Source organism: Narcine bancroftii, chromosome 3 (genome assembly GCF_036971445.1).
Source record: "Narcine bancroftii isolate sNarBan1 chromosome 3, sNarBan1.hap1, whole genome shotgun sequence".
NCBI lineage: Eukaryota > Metazoa > Chordata > Chondrichthyes > Torpediniformes > Narcinidae > Narcine > Narcine bancroftii.
The window spans coordinates 235,307,176-235,315,342 of NC_091471.1; positions in this window are offsets into that span (position 1 = coordinate 235,307,176).

The window sequence follows — 8,167 nt, forward strand, 5'->3', positions numbered from 1 at the left end:
AGGGAAGAAAGGAAGTAAGGAGGGAATTAAGAGAGTGAGCTTTGTTATATATGAAGATTAAAATCTTTTCTGGGAGGACTGGGTGGGGAAGAATAACAGTCACTGCGAAATCAGTTGACGCTTGCGAGCGGGTTCGCAAATCCAAATGAAGAGGGGAGATGTGGTTGCCCGACAAGGGACAAAGGGCAACTCAGAGAAGGGAGGGACTATTGGGGTAAAAGGAATTTTAGATATGGGAATAGTGAAAATATTTTATGTTTTAGAAATGTTGTCTCACAATGTTTTTAAAAAAAGAAAACAGAAATGGATAAGAAGGGAAGGTGGTTGTGAGGAAACGGAAAGGAAAGATAAACAAAGTATGAAATGGCCATGTTGAACTATATGACTTTAAATATTAATGGAATACATAACCAAATCAAAAGGAAGAAGCTGTTAAATTTACTGAAGAAAGAAAAAATTGATATAGTGTTCGTGCAAGAAACACATTTAACTGAAGTGGAACACAAGAAATTAAAGAGAGATTGGATAGGACATGTAACAGCAGCATCATATAATTCAAAAGCCAGAGGAGTAGCTATATTAATCAATAAAAATGTACCAATCAAAATAGAAGAGGAAATAATAGATCCAGCAGGGAGGTATGTAATGATAAAATGTCAGATATATTCAGAATTTTGGAATTTACTCAATGTATACGCACCTAATGAAGAAGATCAAAAATTTATGCAAGATATCTTTTTGAAGATCACAGATATGCAAAGGAATATACTAATAGGAGGGGATTTTAACCTTAATTTGGACTCAAACATGGATAAAACTGGGAAAAAAATTAACAGAAAGAACAAAGTAATCAAATTTATAATTAAATGAATGCAGGAAATGCAACTTTTGGATATATGGAGGAAACAACACTGAAAGGAAAAGGAATATTCATATTATTCGAGTACACATAAAACATACTCAAGGATAGACCTATTCCTGTTATCAGCCCACATTCAAGGAAGAGTTAAGAAAACGATTGTTATCAGATCACTCACCCCTGTTATTGGCAATAGAGCTAGAGGACATCCCACCAAGAATGTATAGATGGAGATTAAACTCCATGCTACTTAAAAGACAGGATTTTAGTGAATTCATTGAGTAACAAATTAAAATGTACTTTGAAATAAATACGGAATCAGTGAAAAATAAATTTATACTATGGGACGCAATGAAAGCATTCATCAGAGGACAGATAATAAGTTATGTAACTAAGATGAAGAAGGACAACAATCGAGAAATAGAACAGTTGGAAAGGGAAATAACAAATACAGAAAAAGAATTAGCAATAAAGGAAGATACAACTAAAAGAAGAGAATTGACAGACAAGAAAATAAAATATGAAACACTACAAACATATAAGGTGGAGAAGAACATAATTAAGACAAAACAGAAATATTATGAGCTAGGAGAAAAAACGCACAAAATACTAGCGTGGCAGCTTAAGACAGAACAAACTAAAAGAACGGTATTGGCATCAAGGAGAAAGGACAAACAAATTACATATAACCCAACGGAGATCAACAAAAACTTCAGGGAATTCTACAAACAATTATATCAAACTGAAAACGAAGGGAAAGAAGACAAAATAGATGAATTTCTAACTAAAATTGAACTACCGAAATTACAAACAGAGGAGCAAAATAAATTAATAAAACCATTTGAAATAGAAGAAATACAGGAGATATTAAAAAACTACCGAACAATAAAACACTGGGAGAGGATGGACTCCCAATAGAATTCTATAAAACATTCAAAGACTTATTAATTCCTCCTCTCCTGGAAGTAATGAACCAGATGGAAAAAACACAAAACATACCAGATTCATGCAAAACAGCAATAATTACAGTAATACCAAAGACGGGGTATTAAAAGTAAAAGATTAGTGATGGATAAAATTGGACCCCTTGTAGATAGTGAGGGTAGGCTGAGTGAGAAGTCAGAGGAAATGGGGGAAATTTTGAATGATTTCTTTGCCTCGGTATTCACGAGGGAAAAAAATATTGAAGCAGTTGAGGTAAAGAAAAATAGTGGGGAGGTCATGAAGCATATAAGGATAACCGAGGAGGTAGTGATGGCTGTGTTGAAAAAGATAAAGGTGGATAAATCTCCGGGACCGGACAAAATATTCCCAAGGACACTCAGGGAGGCTAGTGGACATATAGTAGGGCATTTAACAGAGATATTTAGGATGTCACTGGCCATGGGGGTAGTGCCAAAGGATTGGAGGGTGGCGCATGTGGTTCCACTGTATAAGTAAGAGTCTAAATGTAAACCTGCGAATTATAGGCCCGTGAGTCTGACGTCTGTGGTGGGCAAGTTGATAGAAAGTGTTCTGAGGGATGGTATTTACAAATATTTTGAGGTACAGGGATTGCTAGGGAGTAATCAGCATGGTTTTGTCAGGGGTAAGGTAGATCATGCTTGACAAACCTGATTGAGTTTTTCGAGGGGGTTACAAAAAAGGTTGATGAAGGGAAAGCTGTGGATGTTGTCTATTTAGACTTTAGTAAAGCTTTTGACAAAGTTCCCCACAGGAGGATAGGAAAAAAGGTGGAGGCATTAGGTATAAATGAGGAGGTAGTGAAATGGATTCAGCAATGGTTGGATGGGAGGTGTCAGAGAGTAGTGGTAGAAAATTGTTTGTCCAATTGGAGGCTGGTGACTAGTGGAGTTCCTCAGGGATCGGTCCTGGGTCCACTATTGTTTGTTATATATATTAACAATCTGGAAGTAGGGGTGGAGAATTGGATAAGCAAGTTTGCGGATGATACAAAGATTGGTGGTGTTGTGGACAGTGAGGAAGATTACCGTAGATTAAAAGGTGATTTAGGAAGGCTGGAGGTGTGGGCTGAGAAATGGCTGATGGAATTTAATACAGATAAGTGTGAGGTGTTACATTTTGGAAAGGCAAATCTAAATAGGTCATATGCATTAAATGGTAGGCTATTGAGATGTGCAGAGCAACAAAGGGATTTAGGAGTTGTGGTAAATAGTACCCTCAAGGCTGATACTCAGGTAGATGGTGTGGTGAAGAAGGCATTTGGAATGTTGCCCTTCATAAATCGGAGTATTGAATTCAAGAGTAGGGAGGTTATGATGAAATTGTACAAGGCATTGGTGAGGCCAAATTTAGAGTACTGTGTACAGTTTTGGTCACCAAATTATAGGAAAGATATAAACAAAATAGAGAGAGTGCAGAGAAGGTTCACGAGAATGTTGACAGGATTTCAAGGTTTGAGTTACAGGGAAAGGTTATGCAGACTGGGGCTTTTTTCTCTGGAGCGTAGAAGATTGAGAGGGGACTTGATAGAGGTGTTTAAGATTTTAAAAGGGACAGACAGAGTAAATGTGGATAGGCTTTTTCAATTAAGAGTGGGGGAGATTCAAACTAGTGGGCATGGTTTAATATTGAAGGGGAAAAATTATAAGGGGAACATGAGGGGAAATTTCTTTAGTCAAAGGGTGGTAGGGATGTGGAATGAGCTTCCAACAGATGTGGTCGAGGTGGGATCATTGGTTACATTTAAGGAAAGACTGGATAGTTACATGGATAGGAGAGGACTGGAGGGGTATGGACCAGGTGCTGGTCAGTGGGACTAGGAGGGTGGGGATTTGTTACGGCATGGACTAGTAGGGCCGAACTGGCCTGTTCTGTGCTATAAGTGGTTATATATTTATATGGTTATATGGGGAAAGATCCACTAACACTAGCATCGTATAGACCAATATCTCTACTTAACACAGATTATAAGATAATAACTAAACTATTAGCAAACAGATTGGCTGACTGTGTACCAAAAATAGTAAAACTAGACCAAACTGGATTTATTAAAAAAAGACGAACAACGGACAATATCTGTAAATTCATTAACTTAATGCATGCAGTACAAGGAAACAAAACTCCAACAGTAGCGGTTGCTTTAGATGCAGAGAAAGTATTTGACAGAGTAGAATGGAATTATTTATTCAAAGTACTACAAAAATTCAACCTACTAGAGAAATATATTAATTGGATTAAAGCATTATATGAGGGACCATTGGTGAAAGTGACAGTAAATGGATATATATCAAACCAATTTAAATTAAGCAGATCAACAAGGCAGGGATGTTCACTATCTCCCTCACTGTTCGCGTTAGCTATAGAACCACTAGCAGAACTGATAAGAACAGAAAATAAAATGAAAGGGATAAAAATAAAAGAGAAGGAATATAAAAATCAGTCTATTTGCAGATGACGTTGTAATATACTTAACAGAACCAGAAATATCAATAAAAGAATTATATAAGAAATTGAAGGTATGTGGAGAAGTATCGGGGTACAAGATCAACACAAATAAAAGTGAGGCAATGCCAATGAATAATGCGGATTTCACAAAGTTTAAGGAAGAATCACCATTTAGATGGCAAACACAAGCAATTCGATACCTAGGTATACAACTAAATAATAATCTCGGCCATCTATATAAACTAAATTATCAGCCATTAATGAAAAAATTACAAGACGACTTAGAGCACTGGAAAGACTTACCACTAACACTGATAGGAAGGATAAATTGTATTAAAATGAACATCTTCCCAAGGATACCATACCTATTTCAATCATTACCAATTCACCTAACAGAGAAATTCTTCAAGGAGCTAAAGAAAATAATAAGGAAATTCTCATGGAAAGGGGGGAAACCGAGGATAGCACTAGATAATTTAACAGAATGGTACAAACAAGGAGGCTTACAACTAACAAACTTTAAAAATTATTATTGAGCCGCACAATTAAGATACCTATCAGATTTTTATCAAACAAGGGAAAAACCAGATTGGACAAGATTAGAGCTAGATAAAATAGGGGAGAAGATACCTGAGCATATACTCTATAACTGGGTTGAAAAATTGGTGCAACGTAGGAATTCACCAGTATTACATCATCTGGTCAACATTTGGAAGAAGATTCACGTAGAAAGGAATAAAATAAATTATCAACTACCAAAATTAATATTGACACAAAATCAACTAATCCCTTTCACAATAAATAACCTTTCCTTCAGAGAATGGGAGAGAAAAGGGATCAAAAGAATAGAAAATTATTTTTCGGGAAATAAATTATTATCCTTTCAACAAATGAAGGACAAATATAATATAACTCACGATACAAGGTTTGCATACCACCAACTGAAAACCTACTTGAAGGACAAATTGGGAAACAGTCTGAGGTTACCAGAAGGAAGCAATTTTGAAGATGTGATTACAGACACAATGATAATTAAAAAATTTATAACAAACATGTACATCAAACTGCAAGAAAAGGAGAACGAGGAAACAAACTGTAAACCTAAACAAAAATGGGAACAAGATCTAAACATAAAGATAAAGAATGAAACATGGGAAAAGTTATGCTCCGGCACCATGAGAAATACAATAAACACGAGGTTATGCATGATACAATATAATTGGTTACACTGGCTATACATCACACCCCAAAAGTTAAATAAATGGGACCCAACAGTATCAGACAGATATTTTCACTGTATAAAGGAAACGGGAACAACAATACATGCAATTTGGACATGTGAGAAAGTGGAAAAATTTTGGGAAGATCTAAACCAGATATTAAATAAAATCACAAAAAGCAATATACCAAAAAACCCAGAGATCTTCCTTCTAAGTAATATAAGAAATAAAGAATTTGGACTCGATTTGGATGGAGCACAGAAAAGATTTATTATGATAGCCCTAGCTGTAGCAAAAAAATGTATTATGTCAACCTGGAAATTAGAAGACAACTTGAGAATACAACAATGGTACATAGAAATAAATAAATGTATTCCATTGGAAAAAATAACATATAATTTAAGAAATAACATCACAATATTTGAACAAATATGGGAACCATACATGAAATACAATAGAGAAATCCTACCATGAACCTCCACCACCTAAAATGACAGAAGGAGAAGACAACAAAACAGTATATAAAAGTAAAAAATAAAAAAATTCTTGTTTATTTTATTAAGTGACAACATTGTTTAATGGATTTAATGTGTCTTATAGATTGAACTTTGAATAAATGGGAAGGGGGGAGAGGGAGGCAGGGAAGGGAGGGGGAAAAAGGGGAGAAAATGACATTGTATATATTCAAGAGAAAAATGTATGTATTTTGGTCAATATGGTTTATTGTGTAAAAAAAAAATTAAAAAATTAAAAAAAAAGATTGACAAATCAGCCTAGTAAGGATGTAGTTAGAGAGGATGGTGAGATATATCCTCCATGTGCAGTAATTAGGTTTGTGACAAAGGAAATGATAACAGCTGAAGAAAATCCAGTTGATAGAGATTTTCCCAGTACTTCTGAAATACTTTTGAAAGAGCAGGGTCATAGTGAGAGTGAGGATTTCTCTTTGTCAAGGAAAGAGTTAATTCATCAACAGAAAATAGATGCAGATCTTGTTGTCTTAAGGGAGAAAATAGTAACTGAACATGAGGGTAAAGAAATGGTTTGTGGATATGACTTGGAGGGTGAATTGATGTTGAAGCCTTATTTATGAATAAGGGTAGTGAAGAACAATCTGTATCAGAGGTGTTGGCTGTTGACAGAGTGGAGGAAGTGGTGGATCATAAGATTATGGAAACAGAATCTTGTGGGGGTAACCTTGAAGAAACCATGGTTCCTGTGCACCTGTCTAACTCAGCAATTTTGGAAAATTTGGAAGAAAAGTTAGACCATCTTAAGTTACAAGAGCAGATGCAGATGAAAGAATTACTTTTGAAATACACAAATTTGTTCCCTGATGTTCCAAAAAGGACATCAGTGATTTACCATGATGTAGATGTTGGAGAAACTTTTAATTGTTAATTTAGCAAAGAGTCAATTTGCAAATCCCACATGGGTTATGTCGTTGGCCATGGCAAAGTTGCACCTATTCAAGCAAAAGTCAATGCAATTTCTGAGTTTCCTACTCCCAATGGCAAGAAAGCAGTGAGAAGGTTTTTAAGAATGGCAGGATATCACAGGAAATTTTGCAAAAATTTTGCTGAGGTTGCTCTTCCTTTAACCAACCTTTTGAAGAAAAGGGGAAAATTTGTGTGGACTAAAGATTGTCAGGCAGCTTTAGAAAATTTAAGGAGATCCTATGCCATTGCCCTGTGTTAAAACCTCCTGATTTTGACAGACCATTTTCTGTGGTCGCCAGTTAGGGGGCAGCAGGTGCAATTTTATTGCAAAAACATAATGAAATAGAGCATCCAGTTGCCTACTTTTCAAAAAAAATTCAATGTTCATCAAAAGAACTATTCCACTATTGAAAGAGAACTGTTGACTATCATATTTGCTCTGCAGAATTTTGACTTGTATTTAATGAACCAATCATTATATTCACTGACCACAATCCTTTGGTGTTTTTGAATAAAATGAAGAATAAAAACAGAAGATTGTTAAACTGAAGTTTGATATTACAAGAATATGATCTGCAAATTAATTATATTTGAGGTGTAAATAATGTGATTGCCGATTGTCAAGATGTTAAAATTGATCATGTATAGAAATACTCACAAAATTGAATTACTGCACTATAACATGTTATATATTGTGTATTGTTATCTCTTTAATGATTTTAAAACAGTTTAGTTATAATTGAATTTTAACTTGAGTTAAAATTCCCTTTAAAGGGGAAGATGTGACAGAGTATTTAGAGGTGGTTTGGGAGGAATTGTTAGAGCAGCTTGCACACACATTTTAAAACATGGAATATTTGCTGGAATTTTGCAGAATGCTTTTTGCAGGAGGCAACAAAGTATCGACAGCAGCTTGCCTGGGAGAGCATGTGATCTTTGTAGGCAGAGTAGAGGGAGGATGTGAACAGAGAGGAGAAACACAGAAATCAGTTCCAGAAGAACAAGCTGGCAAACTTTGAAAGGCTGCCTGGTCAATGGAGAAGACTGGCGGTGTAAAAGGTGACCTGAAAGAAAGAGGATCATCTGGAAAACCCTGAAGGGGGCAAGTTTCGTCAGCAAGACTGATTGAGAAGGAATCAGTTGCGGATCTCCTGGAAAAGGAATCTCTCTGAAAACCAGCAAGAACCCTCCTGAGTGGTAACCATTTGCCTGTTAAGCACCAAAGACTGGTGAACTTTGTT